General features: G+C 47.4%; 1 long non-coding RNA gene across 2 annotated transcripts in view; it reads left to right on the top strand.

Annotated features, from left to right (window-relative positions):
- LOC125179709 (uncharacterized) overlaps window positions 1-15498 on the top strand; it is a 41216-nt gene extending 25718 nt beyond the window's left edge. For both annotated transcript variants that reach the window (XR_010831618.1, XR_007157367.2), the window contains exons 2-3: window positions 15191-15249; window positions 15385-15498. This is a non-coding gene — a long non-coding RNA (uncharacterized lncRNA). The remainder of the gene's footprint in view (window positions 1-15190; window positions 15250-15384) is intronic.
- The last annotated feature ends 5212 nt before the right edge of the window (window positions 15499-20710 follow it).

The raw sequence follows: 20710 nt of genomic DNA, 5'->3' as shown, positions 1-20710 counted from the left end.
TGTTGCGCTTGGCACTGCGCAAACACACACTCCTTGGCCTGAGTTGTTTGCAGTCTGTAGAGGGACCAAACAAAGGCTGGATCATGGGCTCCCTTTCTCAAGTGGGAAGTGACTCTGTTTGCAAAGTCCAGTCATTTCAGACTGAGGGATGTAGGGGTCTGCATGTGATTGTGAAGAGCAAGGTAGATATACAATGTAATCAGGAGGTAGGTCGCTAAGGGCATCCAGAGCTTTCCTGAGCCTTGCACTGGTGCTGGGTGTTGGGGAAAGAAGGAGCTGGCAGAAGCTTTCTTCTCATGTTTGGCATCTGGATAATATAAACGTGTGTATGAGGGAAGATGTAGTGATTCTGGGAAGGAGGAGTCCTTGGACTCTTCTACACCCCTGAAGGTGAGAGAGCTGGTAAGGTTTTGCCTGGGAAGACTTGCTCTTGTGAACAGTAAGAAAAAGCGTAATAAAAAGTGGCGTGGAGGGCTCTGAATCTTGGGCCTCCCATGGCTGCAGCCTGTACCATACAAGAAGACCCTATCATCTCCCTACACTGCTAATGAGTGTTCTAATTTACACCAACCCATTGCTTGGTCTTCTGTAGTATCACAGCTCTCCTTGGGTACCAGCAGTTGGTTCTCTCTAGGTGTTGTTCTGTGTTAGGCAACGTGGTATCTACCACCAAAGCTTTCATGGGACCTTGGGGACAGGCTTCCTACGTGCCCGGACAAGCATTACAAAAACTGTTTCTCAGTGCAAGTTTCCCACAGCCAAAGAAATTCCTTGCAGGGGCCACACCTGCCTCTGAACTTGTTTAACACCAGCCTACTAAATGGGTGAAGCTGATAGGGACTGGAACCCACTGGAAAACAGGCAGCCCAGCCCAATCTGAACATCTTTACCCCAGGCAAAACTTTCCTCCACAGACAAGGCGACAAATGTCAACTCCAGTGCTCTGCGCCTCCTGCCATGCTCACTTCCACCCTGGGGAAGGGAGCTGAGACCCACGATGGGTATCATACGGAGAATCCTTATACTGGCAGTGAGAAATGTAACTCTGCGTGAAGGTGAATCAAAATCTTTAATCAAAATCTTTACTCATGAGAGACTTGAGATGGGCCATGGGGGAATCCGGGGTCTGAAGCCCCTCTGTGAAATTCTTGGGTGGGTTTTGATGCTTGCGTTCTCCTGGCAAGAAATATACCCTTTTTGTTTTTCACTTGGAACAAGTTTTTCCAGGTCTGGAAGTGTCCCAAGTGAGAAGAAAAAAAAAAAAAAACCCTGCAATGTCTCAGCTGCTTAAAGGCTCATGGGAAAAACTTCAGAGATTTTAGTATTGTTTATTCTGAACCTGAATTCAAAATCTGCTCTGTCCCTTACTTTTGAACCGAGACCCTGAAATTTAGGGCAGTGGGAATGAGGAGAACTGAGTTAAGCACTTTTGGTTTAAAAAAAAAAAAGACTACAAATATTCTTACCCAAAACACCATCCTGGATCAAAAATATTTGGCATTATGTATACAAAATCTGAAACAGTTTAATCTGGAAAATAAATAAATAAAACATTTATTCTTGCCTTTTCCAAATAAACCTTTTTCTTATTTAATTTTGCCATGGCATTTTTAGTTTAAACATTGTTCTGATATTTGGTAAAGGTTAAATTATGCAAAATGGACCAAATAATTTATTCCAGCTTGTATCCTCTGACCTCTACAAAAAAAGTACAAAACAAGTACAAAAGTTTTGCTGTTTTTTCTACCTGTAAAATCAAAGAGAAAATAAAAGACTATTTGGTTTCTCATTTATTTATGCAATTCTTTTGGTTGCAGAATTGAAGAATCAATTTCTCAGCCTCTCTATTAGGACCCAGACCTGTATAGGTCTCCATGATTGACTGGATTTATGCAATCCTTTTGGAGTGAAGCTGAGATCCCTGTGATGCTTTGTAGCAGTCAGAATGCAGAAGACAGATGATAAACTTAGCAGACTGTCTTATTTATTTTTTTTTCTTTTCTTTGTGTCCTCTTGTTATTCACCTAAACAGAAGATAGAAAACTTTTATTTTTTCTCTGCCATGCCTCTTGGGACTTTTCCCTCCTTTTTCCTATTTCAGCCCCTCTTGTACATCTTGGTGTTGGCATTGTGGTTGCTGCTGCTTTATTGTCAGGGACACAGAAATTCCCAGTCGGGCTCACACTTGCAGCCTATTTTAATCAACAGTCTGACACCAAGCAGGTATAAAATCCCTTCAGTCAGCAGAGGCAGGACAGTTAGATGGAGAGGTCCACGGGAGATATTAGGTGCTGGTCACTTTGCAAACTCCATCAGGAATCCTTACGCTGTTGATTGCCAAGGGCTGGGCAAACACACCAGGGTAATGCTGCTTCTGTGCTTGTCCTTGTTATGCTGTCCTTGTGTGCGCTCCTTGGGTCATCCTCTACCAAATGTGGGTGAAGACAGGGCATGAGGCAAGGTGGACTCCTGATCAGATCTCCCTAGGTGGTCTGTTGGTCTAAAGGTGCAGCAGCTAGCTTAATACCTCAAGCGTGAGAGCATCACACAACCCACTGCAGAATTAGTGTTCTTTGTGGCTACCTAGGATCTAATTCAGAGTGGGTTCTCAGTGGCATTTGCACCAACTTTTTTTTTTTTTTAATAAAATCATATTTATTGAATTATTTAGGTTGAAAAAGTCCCTTAAGATCACCAAGTCCAACTGCATCCTAGTGTTAGCCACTGAAAATAGGAATTGGGTGCTGCCTGGCCACTGGGGGATGTGCAGATATAACAGGGAATGGGACAGTACTTCACTATCTGGCTGTATTTGGCCAGGCCACACGGGTTAGTTCCCAACAGACACTCAAGACAGGGGCAATTATCTCAGTGGTTAAGTTGGGTGCGCAGTGAGTGGAAGATTCCTTGGTTCACTTCATGCTTTCTCATGAGCTTCCCTGCATGATTCCTGAGCAAGTGGTATGACTTCTAGCTCCTTTTTGCTTTGTGAGGTAGAGGATGACTTTCATCTGAGGAAAAGGCCCTTTGGGTAGGTTAGATCCTCTTTTGACCTAGTTACTGATGTGCAACTGAAACTATCCCCGAGTTTGGCTGATGGCCATGTGAAACCATGTGGTTGCAACTGGTGGAAACCTTCTGAGTGGAGTCCCATGGGAACAAAAGGCAGCACCTTCTGTGGGGTCTGCCACTGAGCTGCCACTGAGCTGTGTTGGGCAAAGCTCCGGAGGGACTGCAGGCACGCAGATACGGAGTGAGACCATGCAATTTGTGATGTAGGCACCTTGATTTTTGCAGGCTGTTGAGTTTTAGGCTGACGTGTAAATGCAAACTGAGGAGTCTTACGAGTCTCCAAGTTTTAGCCCATGATCCTGCATGTGTGTGCAGGTTTACCTGTCACGTTTGAGGCTTGGTTAGATCCATCTGCTGCGCTGAATCACAGAAGCAGGTGAATTATCTGAGTAAGATGGGAATCTTTTCTTTCCCCTTCTCGCAGCTGGATCATGAGTGTGCCATTGACTAAACTCCCCTGCAGGTTAATGACTTAGAAAGCCTTGTGCTTTGCCCGGCTATGATAAATGACTAACTAATACTAAACACTCCTTTGAGAGGGAAGGTAGAACTGGTGAGGGGTGTTTGCCTGCAGTTGTATCTCAAGTCAGATCTCTGGAAGTCTTGAGTTAAGGCAGGGAGGAATTGATACTTGTGGGACTCATACTTCCATTCTGCATGGAGTAAGTGCTGCTTCACGCTGCACTGGCTCTGTGCAAAACTGGAGTTAGGTTCACCAGGGTCTTCTCTGCTGTGACTATTTCAATGTCCTGTCCATGGGAGTGCAGGTTATCCATCCATCAGGAATACTATTCCATGAAAACACCACAGTAGGTTTTACAGGGTTTTTGCCTCTATATGCATGGTACATTTTTCTTGCGTGATGACATATAGGTAGGTCTTGCAGGACAGGTAGGAAAGGACTTTTTGAATTGCTGATAGTTCTTGTTCATGAACCACCACAGTCTAGCTTGGAAGGGTCTATATACTCTTTGTATCACACCACAAGTTCTGCTTTGTTTAGAAAAAAAAAAAAAAAGAAAAAAAAGATCAGCTGATTCAGATTTAATGATTTATGGAAAGGCAATGAAGATTTATACAAAAACCTTTTTGAATTTAAATTAGCTGTGGGTCTGACTCATTTGTGTCTCAGACATTTGTGTATGAAACTGGGCTGGGTTCTAAGAGAGGTCATGTAGTTTGCCTTCTCTCCTCCCGACTCTCAGCAGGGTGAATCTCAATCAGGATCTAAAAATCAAATGTTAGCTCCTGGAATTAGGAGTCAGGGATTAATCTGAGCTGAAAAGACACCAGGAGTCCCTGCTGGTGCTGGTACAAAGGAGGTGGGAGCAGGCAGGAGTGAAACGCTGTCACGGAGAGAGAGAAGTGACGGGTGTTTCTCAGCAGTAGTACCTCCCGATGCTCAAAGTGGGGCTTCAGCACCCCTGTCCCCTGCTCCTGTTTGTCTCTCTGATAACCATGAGCTGCATGCAGGTGACACAGATTTCTGTCTGAGCAGGGCTCGAGGGCCATGCTCACAGTACAGCCTTGGGAGGAGCAGTGCTGATCAGCATCAGCTCAAGCATGACTCTCTGAGCTGGGTCTTGGCAGCTAATCTGGGCTGCAGGGGCTTTGGTAATGCCTAGGGAGGCAGAGAAAGCTGCTTTGTAACTGAGACAGGCTCTGGGAAAAGCCAGGCTGGCTCTTCACCATGGTCCAGGACTTGTTAGTCTGTGTCCTGCACTGCATGCCTGCCAGCTCATCGTGCACAGGACTACTGGAGCGAAGCTCTACTCGCTCCAGGCTGGAGCGATTGCATCCCAGCTGGACGCTGGATATCTGCCTTTCAAGGTCCTCTTGCCCATCAGACACAACTCTGCTGCTGGAGCACGTGGCTATGGATCTTCTAGGTCATGGTCTCCAGCTGCTGGAGGAGTCTGAGCAGGCAAGGATGCAGTTTGGGAAGGTCTTCTTGGGAGGTTAGGCATCCCCCAGTAATTCAGGACCTCAGTGTAGCTGTGAAGGCCTGTAGGAACTGGATGGAGGTGGCATGGGGAGCTTAATTTGGATCCTGCTGAACCCCTAGAGCTAGGCCTTGCTGCGTGTGTGATCTTTCAGCATAACCTGGGCATCATGTATGAACGTGCCTCCGACCTTGGGCCTGCAGACCTCATTGCCTCGAGGAAATTCTGAGTCCGGGAACTCGTCAGATTTTAGGCCGGTGGAGTGAGGATGAGACCCACCCTCAGATGCATTAGATAGAAAGAATTAGGAGACGTGAGAGAAAAATCTGATGCAACAGCGGACCTCAGAGGGAAGAAGGCAAGGGGAGAGGTTCAAGATGATGATTTCCCTAGGCTTGGTTAATTCCATTATTTTCTTTATTTGACGGTTTATTGTAAACCCTTCCTACAGTATGCATTATTATTGGGCACAGTCTAACGATGATGTTACTGAACCTCTCAAATTTTGTCCCTGTGACGCATGAAACAAATCTCCTGTGCTGAGTCACCTGGCAGAGGTATGCGTTTGGCATGTTGTGTCACACAGTACGTGTTTGTGTGGCTTGGAAGAGTGCGGGAAAAATGAGACAGCTAGGAAAGGTACCTTCCCCACCGGCTCCACGCAGGACACAAGTTGGCAATGGGACATCCTTTCTCAGCTATGGTGACCCCATGGACTGGCTGCAGCCACTCAGAGCATCCACATAAGCAAAGCAGTTGAGCAGGGAAGCTGGGGCTGAAGCACCACTCTCAAATTGGCCGCACTGTCTTTGAGGGGCAGTGAAGAAGTTACCCCACAGAACATATAAGTAGTCCAGGTTGAAGGGTCAACCTGATCCTTCTGACCTTATTTTGCAGCTTGTCCTCCGACTTCATGCTTCTCTGAGCAAAAGAGAGGCAGAGACATTGCTTTGCTTTTGTGCAGGCCTCTACCCCATCACCTTGCAAATACCAAGATCTTCAGAAGGTCTTTGGAAGGAGCCCCAGAGTGGTTGCTAATGGAGCTGCTGCTGTGCTTTAGGGCTAGAGATGATGACACTTTTCGTGTTTAAGTTCATGCAACTATTCCGCTGATGTCAGAGGTGGGTTTTGACTTTACTTTGTGATAGTGAATAATAATAACAATAGTAAATCCAGGCCTGGTTCCATTTGTAGCTCTGCAGAGCACAGTTTATTGTGCCAAGAATATTTTCCTCATTGCTGTGATCTTTCCTTCTTCCATTTCTGTTGAAAAATACAGTAGACAGGTAGATTTTATGGGTGTCTTTTGGCAAAGGAAAAGAGTTAAGACGTCCAGATGGCTACACCCTGCCATAAATCTTTTATGCATTGGTAGAGGAAGACCAAACAACATCAGATTTGCAAGTCACAGTAGACGATATAGGTGTAACCAGCCTCCAGTAAGCGAGTGCAAGCAAATATTGAGGTTTGCTATGGGTCAGATAGGAGACAGTGGGCTAAAGTTCTTTGTGTGTGCAAAATGCCAATTTGTCAGGGCGCTGCAGGTTTTATGCCTGGGAAGAATGTGCCCTCCCGTCATAAAGCTCTTCCTTACGTGGAGAAACATCTTTAAAACATTTGTTTTTCTTATTGATGATGCACAGCTGGAGACATCCAGACTACACATCTTTGCCGTCTCACCACTGGTACCTAAGCAGAGGGCAAATGAATAGGACAGAGATGTCCTTGTTGCTTTAGCACTGCAAGGAAACTGAAGGGGACAAGAGGGCCAGATCCTCAGCCAGAGTAAATCAGCAGGGTTCCACAGATTACGGCTGTGCTGATTTATGGCACCGGAGGAAGCTGACCAAAGGGATCCCAGTTTCATCTGTTGCTACAGCAGAAAGGTGTGGGGGGGGTTACCTCGGGCTCACTGCAGGCTGGTGCTTATGATATGGGGGGCACGACCCCCTGGAGCTGGTGGTGCCAGCAAGTCTGCCTGTAGATAGCGATGCCCCAGTATTATTGTGCTCTGTGCTGCCCTGGCCAGGAAGTGCTGATCTGAAGCCTGATCCCCACCGCACAGTGGGAACAGGAGCACTGCTTGGGGCTGGAGACGGGGTGGGAGGAGAAGGGGTGTAGGGGCAGAGGGGGTGTGCGGGGGCAGGGACCCCATTGCTGGGGCAGGACATACCCAAGGTCTGATGAGGATGTCAGGGATGAGTGGAGGGGAGCTACAGCCCCCTTAGCTCTTTCCCTGGGAAATTTGCCCTGCCACTTGTACGTATGCAGAGGGGAAAGATGAATCCAGTGCATTGGGGCCCAGTTTCACGGCAGAGAAGCAGGAGAGTGGGCAGGCAAGGAACCAGCTGCAGGTGGCATTTGAGATAAACAAAGCAATTAAACTTTTACTTTTTCCTTCCGTAAACGGGAAGAGCAGTTGAGAACAGGCAGGAATGTGGCTCCCTATTCCTGTTCCTTAATGAGCTCGGGGGTGGAGGTTTGACAGACTCGCTCGCAGCCATGTCATTGCAATGACAGTGCTTTGCACTTAACACCTTTTACCTGGGGGATCTCAAAGCGCTGTGTAAACAACCACTCGGCTCCTGGCACTGCAGAGCTGTATTGTTCTTTTGATCTGACAAAGGAGGGGGCGGGAGAATTGGAAGCAGGAAGATTAAAAAACACAGATAAAAAAAAAAATCACGCCGAGCCTATGGTTGCTCTACAGATTTAGCAGCCCAGTGGACAGCAAGCCTGAAGTCCTCAATGGCATACCTACGCTTGAATCGTGGCCTTCCAGCAATGACCTCTTCATCCCGTCCTTGGTCTTGACCATTGAAAGCACCTTGTGACAGTCCCATAGCTCTGGTGATGTCTTTTGGGATGGGCTGTGGTGCTGCTCCCAGCCCTTTAGAGCTGTCCCTAAGGCATGCTGCCTGAAGCAGTGCCAGTGAACCTCAGCTCGTGCCTGCCACCCAGCTCCTTGCTGCAGTGGTGGCAGTAAGGGGGCCTCCTTGCTTCTGAGCCCCTACACCTGGGGTTTGGCAGAGCTTCCTGAGGAGCCCCGAGAAGAGGAGGCTCTCGGGGGATCTCATCAATATTTATAAGTACCTGAAGGGAAGGAGCAGAGAGGACAGAGCCAGGCTGTGTCCCTTCCAGCCTCGGCCGTTCTGTGGTTCTGTGATTCTGCAGGGCTGTTCCAACTCCTGCAGTGCCCAAAGGACATTGACAAAGTAGCATCATGCTGCCAACCTTCTGGACTCTTGTTTGAGCCATGGGTGTGAAGGCAGCAGAGCAGGCTAGGGTGGAACCAACATCAGGAGAGCATGCAAATGGCAATGGCAGAAGACAGTCCTGCTGGTGCCTGGCACATGATTCTCCATCAAATAAACGATGGCTTGCCTACCTGACACGGTGTGACCATGACGAGGCCTGGGCACTGCCAGAGGTGCTGTGGGCACACAGTAACTTGGCCAGGGTGAACTCCAGGTTCTGTTATGGACTTCAGCTTCAGTTCTAGCTCCTTGAAGCCCACTAAGATGGATTTCCCACTGGCTATGGAGGTCCTGGCCCAGGCCGCCCCGAGGAGCTGTGGCTGCCCCATCCCTGGCAGTGCCCAAGGCCAGGCTGGATGGGGCTGGGGGCAGCCTGGGCTGTGTGAGGGGTCCCTGTCCATGGCGGGCGGTTGGAATTAGATGATCTTTAATGTCCCTTCCAACCCAAACCCTTCTGTGATTCTACAAATTTAGACACTTGCACAGTGACCTCAAAGGATTCAGACAGGCAGCGTACAAAGCTGTCTGGGCCCATAGACCTCCCAGGCTAAAGGGATGTCTTCAAAGAAGCGTGATGGAAGGACATTGACCTCTTCTGTGCTACCAGTGGTGTGCAGGTGTGCAGAAGTAACAGAAGTACAGCCGGCAGCAGCTGGCATCCCAGCATCTTTGCTGGATGCTACTCTACAGCCACAGCAAGGCGGAGTTTGAATACCATGTAGAAATGAGGATTTTTTACCTGAGAACTTGCTGACAGCCATTTCCCCAGTACTTTCATGAGCTGTTCAGGAGCCTTCTTGATCATGGTTATCATGGATACCGTACTAGTGGTATGTTCTGTCTCTTGCTTTCAGGTTGCCAAGGGCAGAGCCAGTAGTGGTAGAAATAATACTCCTGTTTCTACTTTTTTTTTTTTCCTTCCCAGTAAGGATTTAGAGCTACCACGTGCTTAGGTGAAGCCCTTTAAAAACTCACAGTCACCCAACTTCCTTGCAGACCAAACCGGCTCTGCCTTGTTCTGCAGAAGAAGCAGTAAAAAATCCTTTTTGTCAGGTTTCAACACATTTCTTATCATTCTTGGGAAGCTCATTAACCACTTTTTTTAATGAAAGATTATATTAGATGGTAGAATCTCTGACTAATTTTTTGGTTGCTGTAGCTGGGTAATAAATAGTCTGTGTGCTTATCTCAGTGACAGATGGCTTCTGTGTTGTAATAGATTGTATCTCTATTTTATGCTAGAGCTCTCCTGTCCCTGGAGGCATTCTTTAGAAAAAAGAAAAAAAAAAGAAAAAAAAAAAAAAGGAAAGGTGTTTATCTCAATGAGTTTGTAATCCCTGCCTTAAAAAAACAAAAACCCAAAGCTAACCCAAATCTGAATAATAATTTATGGCTCTGGGTTCATCCCACTTTACGGCAGAGCCAAGATTGTGAGACGAGGAATGATAGTATTGGGAGCTTCCCTCTTCACAAAAATATGCATTGTATTTCTCCTCTTGCTTCTCTGGCTGCTGCAAGTTAGTAAGAGCTGCAGCCTCTGCTGGAGCATCTGCCACTGTGTTTGCTGCTTTAGCACTAGGCGTTTTTTGCTGATTTGTGTTTCTGAGAGGAAGTGCATTGGTTAAATTAACTCTAGCTGCAGGAGAGTGTCTCCTGGCTCATGATTGCTGTGGCCTTCACCTGTGCATCCATGCTGCTGCCTATAGCAAACCTATGGCCAAAGTTGATGGTGTTCATGTTTTTCCAGTGTAACCTGTCTGCTCTGGCCTCTCTCCTGCCTGCCCCTGGGGTAAGGAAAAGATCTTTTCTATGAAGGATCCTGTCTGACACTGTACATCTGTTACCTTGCTGTTGGCAGATGACCTGCTTCGTGGTGGTCTTGTTCACCACAGTGATGTAGATAAAGGTGGCCAACATTGAGTTGTTGCAGGCTTGAGGTTGTGCCTGGTCTAACATGCTGTTGCATTCACCTTGAGCCTCTCTGGACATGTTTCTATGCAGGCTACACTTGATTACACTGCGTTGATGTGCACAGCTCATGTGCCTCACACATGTAGTAGGTGGCATGGGACTGGCCACCGGCACAACTGCTGCTCTCTTCTAGGAGACTCAGTGGGATGAGAGGTACATTTCAAAATTACAAGGTTGAGCCAAAACTTGCTTGGTCTTTATTTATTTATTTATATTATTGGTCAATTTTGAAACATTTAATATTAATTTAATTTATTTGATTTTGTTTATTTGGGTTTTGGTGCCATCAGATCATGTGTAGACTACACTTGAATGAACCTCAAGTCGCTGGTCTGCTGAAGTAGGCTAAGTAAAACGGTGCTGTCTTTCACCTGCAGTAGACTAACAGTGGAGCTCATCTCAGGTGCATAGGAGCAGTAGGATATGCATCTGCTATCATCCTATCTATCCATCTGGCCCAGGCGTTAAAGCCACCATCTCCACACAGTGCCTCTCTAGAACTTGTTGCCACAATGACAGAGAAGGAAATTTCAGCCCAGCATTTTGGCTAGCATCAACTCCAAAGCCTCTTAGGAATGCTCTGAAATATGCTGTTTGCGTTTGGACCTAGAGCTTTCCCGAGCGTGGCAAACTGAAGTTTGAATTTGACATATTTGGGGTAAGAGATGGAATTTACAGTTGGATTTTGTCTCCAACAAGTTTGAAAGAGGGATTTGGCAGCCAGAAAGGACTTATGTCTGAGATCCTGATTATGGGTGATTTAAACGCAATAAAATGGGCTTCTGTGAGAAGATAAGGGTCCTGGAAAAGCTTGTGCTGTCCTTGGAGAAAGTGAGCCACACAAAGCCAGGAGGCCCAGCTGTGTGCGGGTCATTTCTCCCCACAGACGGGTACTCTGCAAAGAACATTACAGGGGCACATCTCTTGTGTTTGCTTTTCTTCCCTTGGACACCTAAGGAAGAATTTTAATGTAACAGCACCAAAACAAATCAGAGCTTTGAGGACCTCTCGTCTGAACTTTCTTAGGCTTCATTTTGAAATGACTTTAAGAAGTGGCCATTTTGGGTCTTGTTGTGTCACAGACCAGCTTTGGTCTACCTTGCCTGTGGCCCAAGACACCCACAGATAAAAGCTGGAGCCACCTCAGGTGCTCCGGAGAGCTTCACTGCCTCACCCACTCCCACCACTGCTGCACGAGTCTGAATCAGGACCTGCTTTAATTCCCTGCTTCGTGCTTTGGGAGGCAGGCTGTTTTGAGAGTAAGCAATATGTGAGCAGTACACGCTGATCCTTTCTGCCTTGGCCCTTCTCCAGTACTTACGAATTCTCCCACAGGTATCACTCAGGAATGTGCTCAGGTTCAGCCACACTGTTCTCCACTCCTGGGAATGGCTGGAACTGGAGGAATCTTTCCACTGCCTTCTGCTCCTGTCTTTTTTCAGACCCACTTTCTGAGATTTGCTCTGTTAACATCTGGGAGGTGAGCTCTGCCTGTGATCTGTGATGCCTGCTCAGCACAAGCTCAGGTGGTTTTGAAAAGTGGCTCTGTATTTTTTGAGCCAGCGTGTTTGCCTTAATCAGTTCCCCAATCTATTTAAAACAGGATTTTAAACAACCCCAAATAAAACAGCCCACTCCCTTCTCACTCTGGCATAGCAAGTGCAGTGGTTTTGGGCTTTCCAGAGGCCTGATTTTTGGGAGTGGAGGCTGTGGCCGACATGCCAGCACTGAGAGGTCAGGTGAGGAAAGCCTGAAGCTCCCAGCTTCTCATGGCAACCCGATCCCATCTGCAGAGACTGTGGCCATGGTGCCTCCAGAGCAGTTGCTCGTTTTGGTGACCATACTGGCAAACTGGGCCATGATGGAGAGGAAACTGGGAAAGGAGGCACAAGGTAAAGAGATGAGAGTTGCTCCTAGGAACTCCACTGTTTTTTTTTTCAGACCCACCTTACATCTAAGAGAGGCTGTGGTGGCCAAATCGATGGCCTGTTGCCACGAAGGGAAGTCACAGAATCATAAAATATCCTGAGTTGGAAGGGACACACAAGGAGCATCGAGTCCAGCCTCTGTCTCTGCACAGGACAACCAACAATCAGACCATGTGTCTGAGAGCATTGTCCAAACACTTCTGGAACCCCAGCAGCTTGGTGCTGTGACCAGGTCCCTGGGAAGCCTGTCCAGTGCCCGACCACCTCTGGGTGCAGAACTTTTTCCTAACACCCAGCCTGAACCTGCCCTGTCACAGCCTCATGACATAGCCTGTGTGCTCCCATGTGAACATGGGGTTGGCAATGCAAGTGTCTGCAGCCAGCACTGGTCCCCTGGGACCTTCTTGGCTGGAGCCAACAGTCATCCTGCTGCTACCACAGGAGTAGGACACAATAGCTAAAAAAACTCACTTTCTTTCCTCTTGGGAAAATATCTCACAGTCCATGTTTTGCTATTTTCCTCATACTTGTGTCATTCAGGTTGACACTCCTGACATCTCTGAATTTCTAGCTCCAGTGAGACTCCGTGTCAGGTCACAACTTGCCTTGGCGTCATTGATTTAGGCCATCGTATGCTCCCAAGGGCCTGCAGTGATACAGGAACAGTGGCCTGGGTTGGGGGAGAGCTGCCTCTCCCGCACTAGTAGAGGCAGCTCCTCCAGCCTTCCTGTGGACCTCATCACCCACTCACAAGTGGTGCCAGCAACTGTCTTGTGCCTGTGATGGATATTTTCATGGAAAAAGGGGCTGGGGTGTGGGGGATACTGTGAGATTACACTGGTTTTTGTACCGCCCAAGGCAGGACCAACTCCACCTAATCCATCTCTGGTAGACATTCGTCTAATCTTTCTCTGAAGAAGAAGGACAAGAACCCTCCGATGATGGTGATTCCAGAACCTCCCTAGGAAATTCACTTCTCCCTGCTGGATTTCTCATTGTGCTTAAATCCCTTCTGCCTCATGCAGTTTGACCTGTGTCTTGTTCTGTCCCAAGTGGATGTGAGGAGCAGCCTCCAGCAGCCTCAGCTGCAATCCTCTGCAGGTGGGAGCTATGCACAGGTGGTGGGGAGAAGCATCTAAACCCCTGTTTTTGCCCTTCTCCCCAGCCTGAGAAGTGCAGTAAATGCTGACTGGAGGGATCCCATCAGTTGCCTCTCACGCTGGTGTTGTTTTCTCTCTCGTCTCTCTCTGGGGACGCTCACCACAATTTGTGTGACAGGCCCCGTCCCTTGAGACCTGATTTCTGCTTGGAAGTGGCAGTGAGGTACACTCAGGGTGCAGACCACTGCCTTGTACTGTGGACACAACACGCAACCCACAAAGACTACAAAGCCATTGTATTCACTAAGCTCAGCCTCAGAGATGCCATAAGACGTGCCCCCTCGCCCCCCTTGTTTCTCCCCTCCCCACTCAGCCTGTCTTGCCCCCCCTCCATTTTCCCCGTTCGCACTGGCGCTGTGTTGGCAGCACAAAGCAGGAGTTTCACTCTGTCCTGGCCCCACTTGTTTCCAAGATTTTGGAAGCTCTCCCACTCACCCAGAGCCCTGGAACCAGCTGGGCTTTGGCTTAATCAAGTCAACACCACTTGCTGGGATAATTAGGACATTCAAAATTCCAGTCGCATCTGCTCGCCCTGCCTGTCCCCCATCACCCTCCTTTAGATTAACTCTGTTTCTCTAATAGTTCACCATGCCTGGGGGATTTATTCATGCAAAGCCTCTTGACTCAATCCTTACGCAGGCAAACTCTGGTTGACTTCAAGGCGCAGGCTGACTTCAGTCCTGGCTTTGCCAGTGCAAGATCAGAGTGGAAACACCCTGGGGCATTGGCCTGCTGCTGTGTCCTGGTGACTTTCTCAGCTTTCTTCCTGACGCTTCCCTGCCTTCCCCATGACTTTTTTTCCTGGGCATGTCTGGGATCACTGGCCTCCTGTGCTGCCCTCGAGCTCCCTGTAGTACCAACAGGGCCAAGGGGGTTTTGGGAGCATGTCCTGGAACGGGGATCACAGAATCACAGAATCGTCTAGGTTGGAAGAGACCTCCAAGATCATCTAGGGGAGGCAGCCTTGGTGCAGGGGCTGGTCCTGCCTGACCTCTCTTGTGGCAGGGGCACTTTCCAGCTCCTCTCCTGCATTGGGCTGAGCAGGTCTGGCAGGTGGGGAGGTTCTTGTCAGGGGACATGAGTTGTCCTTTCCTCTGTTGTAAAGACACCTTAACCAGCAAGTCCAGAGGCTCCAAAAGTGCCCATCCCCGTGGGCATGGGCCAGGCTGTTTAGGAGATGTGTTGGTTCAGCAGGGAATTGTTATTTTTTGTCTGGCAGAGTGCAGAGCCAAGTGTCCTGATGCACGAGGACATAACCATCTCTCTTTCCGTGCTTTCAAGCTCACATCCCACAGACACTCACCCGCTGCCTTTCCCAGGCCATCTTCCCAATCACGAAGGAAGGCAGAGGCTGAGCCATCACCTTCACCCAGTGGAAACCCCTGCAGCTTCGCTGGAGACGGTGTGGGGAGGCTGAGCATGGGCTGTGGAGGAGCAGGTCCTCTGGCTGTGCCGGGCAGGAGGCTGGTTGTCTTTGTAGCCTTGCTTAGAGTACTTTTCCAGCCTCCTTCAGGTTTACCTCAAGCTCAAGTAATTTTGGAGCTACTCTACAGTTTTTCAGTCTGTGTGGTATTTTTTGCTTCAGGGAGGACCTTAACTTCTAAATAATGAACCTCAGGAATCTTCTTGCTGGGGGACTCATCCTTTCCTCCTTGAAGCATGTGGTACTGGCTCAGCTGCAGAAGTAGGTGCCTTCTTGGGCCTTACAGAGAAGGCTCCCCTTCTCCCTTCTTACAACCATTGTCATATCCTCGAGAAACTATGGATGCTGATACATAAGGTGCACAATACTGAATGTCAGATTTATTTATTTATTTATTTATTTATTTATTTATTTATTTATTTTCTCTAAATTTCAGATTGAATCTGGAATGACTCTATTACTTTTCTTCTGGACTACATGCCAGAACCTGAAGCAGTAAGTAAGAGTTTATTACTAAGTTGGTTGGTGTATCTGATGTACATTAAGAGTGCCTAAACTGGGAGTAACACAGATTTACTCCAGTGTAAGTGGAGGAGAAGTTGGCCTAGTTATCATTTCGTGTCTGCCCAGTCCTCCGTTGAGATGTCTGAGAAGAAACAGAGGTGCTATTTCATCTCCAGCGTCACTACCATCTCTGGCAGAGGAAAAAAGGTAGACAAAAAGCTCCTTCTGGAGAAATCATTGTAAGTCATCTCTGTTTTTCCTCTCACTCCTTCCTCTCCCAGACGCAGAGGGTGGGGATCTAAAAATCTGCAAACAAGGAAAGATCCGTATCTTTTAAGAAGAAAAAAATGCAGATGTAAGGAGACTTGCCAAAAGCAGCCCCTCTTCTTGTCGCTTGTGTAGTGTAACCCCTCACAACAATGTGGTTTGAGGTTGATCACATCATGAAGAGTGAGACCAACATCAGGGGAAAAAAGTCTCGTTCAATTAGGTCCTGTGTTGCAGACACATGGAAAATCTTTCAAACCAAGTTTAGTTTGCATGCACAACTTGGAAGGTGCAAGAAACATCCAGCTTATGAAATAAGCAGTCCATAAGTTCCTAATCCACATAATTAAAGACTGCCCCGAAGCACGAGGGTTTACGACTCTAGTTCAGGAAAGTACTGAGCCTGTGCTTATTTTTAAACCTTTCCTTAATTCCTATTCACACATCTCAAAGAGCAAATTTGACACATTGAATAATTAACTGAGGACTCACTGCACAAAGTCAGCAAGAAACCTCTAGGCTAAAAATAAGCCGCTGAGAATTTGGAATAAATGAGTGAAAATCATAGTGTGTTCTCTTGACAGTTCGTAAAGACAGGAGGGAAAAAAAGAGAATCTGACAAATAGTTCACAATGAATAATTCAACCAGCATTGTTTGCTCCATGCACAAGGGCAAGGGTCTGAAATGTTTAAATTGCTACTGAATTGGGTCCAGTTCAGTGAGGATGGCTAAACCTAAATTATATAGTGTGGGAAAATACCTGGATTAGCTTTGATAGATAGGCGGTCTAGAGGATTTAAGATGTCTCTCTAGTACTAAATTACATATTTACATCATACAAAATTACATATTTATATCATTAAACTATAGGCAGGGTGGAAGTTGTATCCTTCATGAATGTGAATTGGCTCTGATGAAGTCTGGTGAAGGACAAATTGACCCAGCTCTGCTAAAACCTAGGATTTATGCCCTGAATGATGACCAAATATTCAGCTCCACTGAAATCTGGAAAACCCACTGCCAGTCGGTGAGTTGGTGGGCTGTGTGGCCAAGCAGTGCCAGCCAGCATGCCTCTGAAGCCAGGGCTGTTTGCTGCATGGGTTGATTTTATCAATGGAGAATCAGACTTTTTTTTTTTTTTTTTTAGGTAGCTCTGGAAATGCACCTTCCTGATAATGAGGAAACAATTTCAAATTTATTTTCAGAGCCATGGCTGTCTGGGGAGCTATTAGCTGCGGGATGGAAGAAAGCAGCTGTTGAACTCTGCACATCAACACTACACAACAGGTTAGGACAGGAAGTGAAGAAGAATCCAATTGAAACCTTAGGGGGAATTTAAGGAGACAGAATATAATTAACTCAAATTAGATTTTGGCCAGGATACCAGGGCTCTGCTGTTGTGAAACACACATCTGGGATCTTGGACAGTCATGAGGCAGCTCATCAGCTGGTGTAAATGAGCCTGGCTCTATTATCCTCAGTGGGTGAAAATTGGCCTCCTTGGAAGGAGTACAATGGAGGGAGTTTGGCTTGCACCATGCCAGAAAACCTGGCCCACAAGGTCAGGAAAGCAGCTTCCCACTGCTTATCTGTCTAGTTCCTCTCCGGCGCCGGTCCTTTTAAAATAGTAATACAAATATATCTATATATCTATATATAAAATGGCAAATAATGAATTAGGGGGAAAAAAGATCCCTGTAAATAACACGGAATACAGGAAAAAAAAAAAAGAAAAAAAAGAAAAAAAAAAAAGAAAAACAGTCCAGGTTTCTGCATTATCTTTCCTGAGCAGGGACAATTTCTTCCTCCAGGTTTGGGCTGTGGATTCTGCTGTTTCTATGTAAAATGGGTCAGAGATGGCGGGCAGATGGAGCACGCGAGACATCTCATTGGCATTGTCTGGTTTGGAAGGTCCCAGCACCCTGTTGCCCTGTGATCCACTGCACCAGGGAGACCTTCATTCCTATGGAAATACCCCAATCCATGGTGTGTTCCCATCTGAACACCACACCCAGAAATAAAACCCTTGTGGGCCTGGTGTGTATTCATGCCCTGATATCTTTGTGTTCTGGTGGGTTGTCCCTTTCTTGGGTCTATGTTCTGGTAAGGGCCAGGGTCTGGCTGGGATGAAGGGTATAAACATCACTGAGAAGTCACCGAACCATAGAAGCTAGGAGAGGGAGGGAAGTCCAGAGGTCACCCAGTCCATCTCCTTGCCCCAGGGCAGGATGAGCTTTACCTACGTCATTCCTGACAGATATTGTCTAAATAGTTCCTGAAAACCTCCAGTGATGGCTATTTTACCCCCTTCCTGACAATCTATTCCGGTACTTCTCTTTCCTTATCTGTGTTTTCCCTAGTGTCTCACATCAATCTCTCTTGCAGGAATTTAAATTCAGGACTCCTCATCCTAACCAGAGAAGGCACAGCAATTAGCTTATCCTCTTCCTCACATGAGCAGATTCTCATCCCTCTCCCATTGTCTTCCCTAGACAAACCATCCCCGTTTCCTTCGCTCTTCCCTCTCTGCCCACATTTGCCGGGCCTCTGCTCTTCCCTTCCACCCCAATCAGGATTTTCTGCTGTCGGTCCGAGTCCTCCTGGAAAGCTGCCAGCACATGCTGAAGGTTTCCTGTGGTGGACTTCAGGGGACAGATTGCTTCATCTTCTGCAGGCTGTGCTGCCGCACGTGCCTCTCCATGGCATGTTGGTGCACCACGCATGGGCAGCAGTTCATGCTGCCTCCTGCCCCTCTGCTCTTCAGCCTCAGCCTCCTCACTTCTCCTGCCCAAGGGCAGCATCCTCAGAGCGTCCTCACTCCCTGCTTCCTTCAGACCCGCTGCTCCGGTTTCTCCTGGGGAGGACTATCATTGTGCTTCTCTTCAGGGTGAGCCACAAGGGTAATTTTCTGAGGCTGAAGAAGCCCCACAGGGACGAGATAAATATCAGTGCAACTCATCCAGGGTGTAGGTGGGAGGAGGTCTGGGGCTCCTACCTTAATTGCTGCATGTTGGACCCTGTGAGTCAGATACTGCCTCTGCTTACAGGTAAAACTTAATATGAGTTTAAATCTTGGCTGGACTCGGGCCTCACAAGGGTATCAGGAACGAGGTGAGCAGTGGTTTTAGGTACTGGGTATCGGTCAGAAATACCTAACGCATGTGTGGATCAGCGCCTCCAATGCTTTACTTGGTGATGCCTTTCCAAGAGGAGGTAAATAAGCAGCAACCACCCAGGACTTGACTGCAAAACCATACCAGAAGCATCACTGTCCCAGTTCTGCTGTTACTCATAGACAGTATTGGAGGAGGCAGTTTTATCTCCTGTGTCAAAGTCCCTCTTGCCCTATGCAGGATTGTCAGGGGATGCTGAGATCTGTGTGGCTAAGAAAAACCCTGTAAGGAAGCATCACTCCATCTAAACTGTTCACTTAAATCGCAGTGACTTCAGGCTATGTCCTGTACGACAGTCTCGCATCTGTTCTCTGCCTGTTTTGCCTATGGATTGCTCCTCCAGAAGCAGCAACACCGTCCAGTCTTGAGTGATACTGAAGCAAGCAGCATCCCTGGTTAAGGTGGAAAACCAAGCATTTGGCCACTTCTGTAATCATTCAAGGTTCCCCTGGCAATTTTGCAAGAGTAGGTGTGTTAAACCTGGCTCATTTCCAGCATTGCTAATCATATTGCAGCCTAGAAAAAAAGAAACCCCAAATCAAAGCAACAAAACCCAAAACACTCCTGGTGCAATTTTGGTTGCGTATGATACTCTTTCAGAGCAGTTGCACAGGGATGATTTTTGAGAGTGGACAAGGTGATTATCCCAGTAATAACAATGTAAGCTGATGCGGGCAAATACTGCAGAATTATACAACCTTTTCTGGGACCTCTGCTACTGTGTGTGATATGAGGATTGATAGCCTGGTGCTATGCTGAGATACTGGTTCTGCACGTGTGTGTACACTTGCGTATATACACAATTGTTTGTAATATGCTTTATGATCAAAGGTACTACATAAATGTGAGTTATTAATAATCATAATTATTGGTTGTTGAAAATTGTTTCTGGGTATTTTGCCATTAAAAAATAAAAGAAGAGGGTTTAAGCACTTTCAACTTTTGCCCAGGAATATTATGTTCATTTATAAAACAATATTAATGAGTTGCCTAAAGGAGCCTGTAATTTGGGTTGTTGCTGTGGATATTATCTTGCCATTAAACAGTTCAGAAACTCAAAGGAGAGCATTTTCAGAAGCAGAAGCGTAATAACAGTTTATAATACCTGACATTCATATTGCACTTTTCATTCCAATAGATCATAAATCATTTTGCAGGCCATAAATAGAGGGGGGCCTGCTCACCTCCCATTGAAACGCGGTCATCTCTGGGGTGGAACGCAGCAGCGCTTCTGTGCCAGCAGTGTTAAGCAACAGCTTGTTTAGGAGGTGAAGTCATACGATCACAGGCGTTAGGGCTGGGAAAAAACTCATTAAGTAATTTACTCCATCCCTCTGCCCCTACGTGCTTGTTCCTCTGTCCTGTACTTTGTCCAGACTAGTTTTAAACATCCCAGGGGAGGTAAGGAACATCTCCAAACGAAACTGCAAAAGCAAGCGGGAGTAGACAGAGGAGCTGAAGCCCAGCCAGGGCAGCAGAGCAATGTTTCTCTTGCAAAAAGTGCCACGGCTTCTCTGGGGCCTGTTGCACTGATTCTTAAAAGCGCAGCACGGTGCTGGGCCACTGGTATGTGCTGGCTTGGAAGGAGCAGCTCCTCCAGTGCAAGCATTAGCCTCTGCCCCTAAGAGTTCCTCTCCTGACGCTGACCAGCCACTGGTCTCCCTGTGTCATTTACAGGTGTGGAAGAAGCACCTGCAAAGCAGCATGTGGCTCCAAATCCTGCCTGCTGCAGAGAGCCGATGCAACTCAGCAGTTGGGCTCCTACGGAGGCGAAAACGATTTAGGAATCAGCATCGCTCCGACAGGGGTCACCTCAGGTCAGGGAGGAAGGCTACCATTTGAGATCTGCGGTGCAGAGAAAAGGCTCGCCACACAGGAAGCTGCGGACACACGGCTGCTTGAATCATTTAAGCCAGGGCTGGAAAAGTGGATTCCAGAATAGTAAGCCGTCCGGTGCTGCCCTGCGCAGGAGGCGGGTGCTGGCCCTGCTGGCGTCTGGCATCGCGCGCTC

This window comes from Anser cygnoides, chromosome 4, assembly GCF_040182565.1.
Source record: "Anser cygnoides isolate HZ-2024a breed goose chromosome 4, Taihu_goose_T2T_genome, whole genome shotgun sequence".
NCBI lineage: Eukaryota > Metazoa > Chordata > Aves > Anseriformes > Anatidae > Anser > Anser cygnoides.
This window is presented reverse-complemented; position numbering and strand designations above follow the sequence as displayed.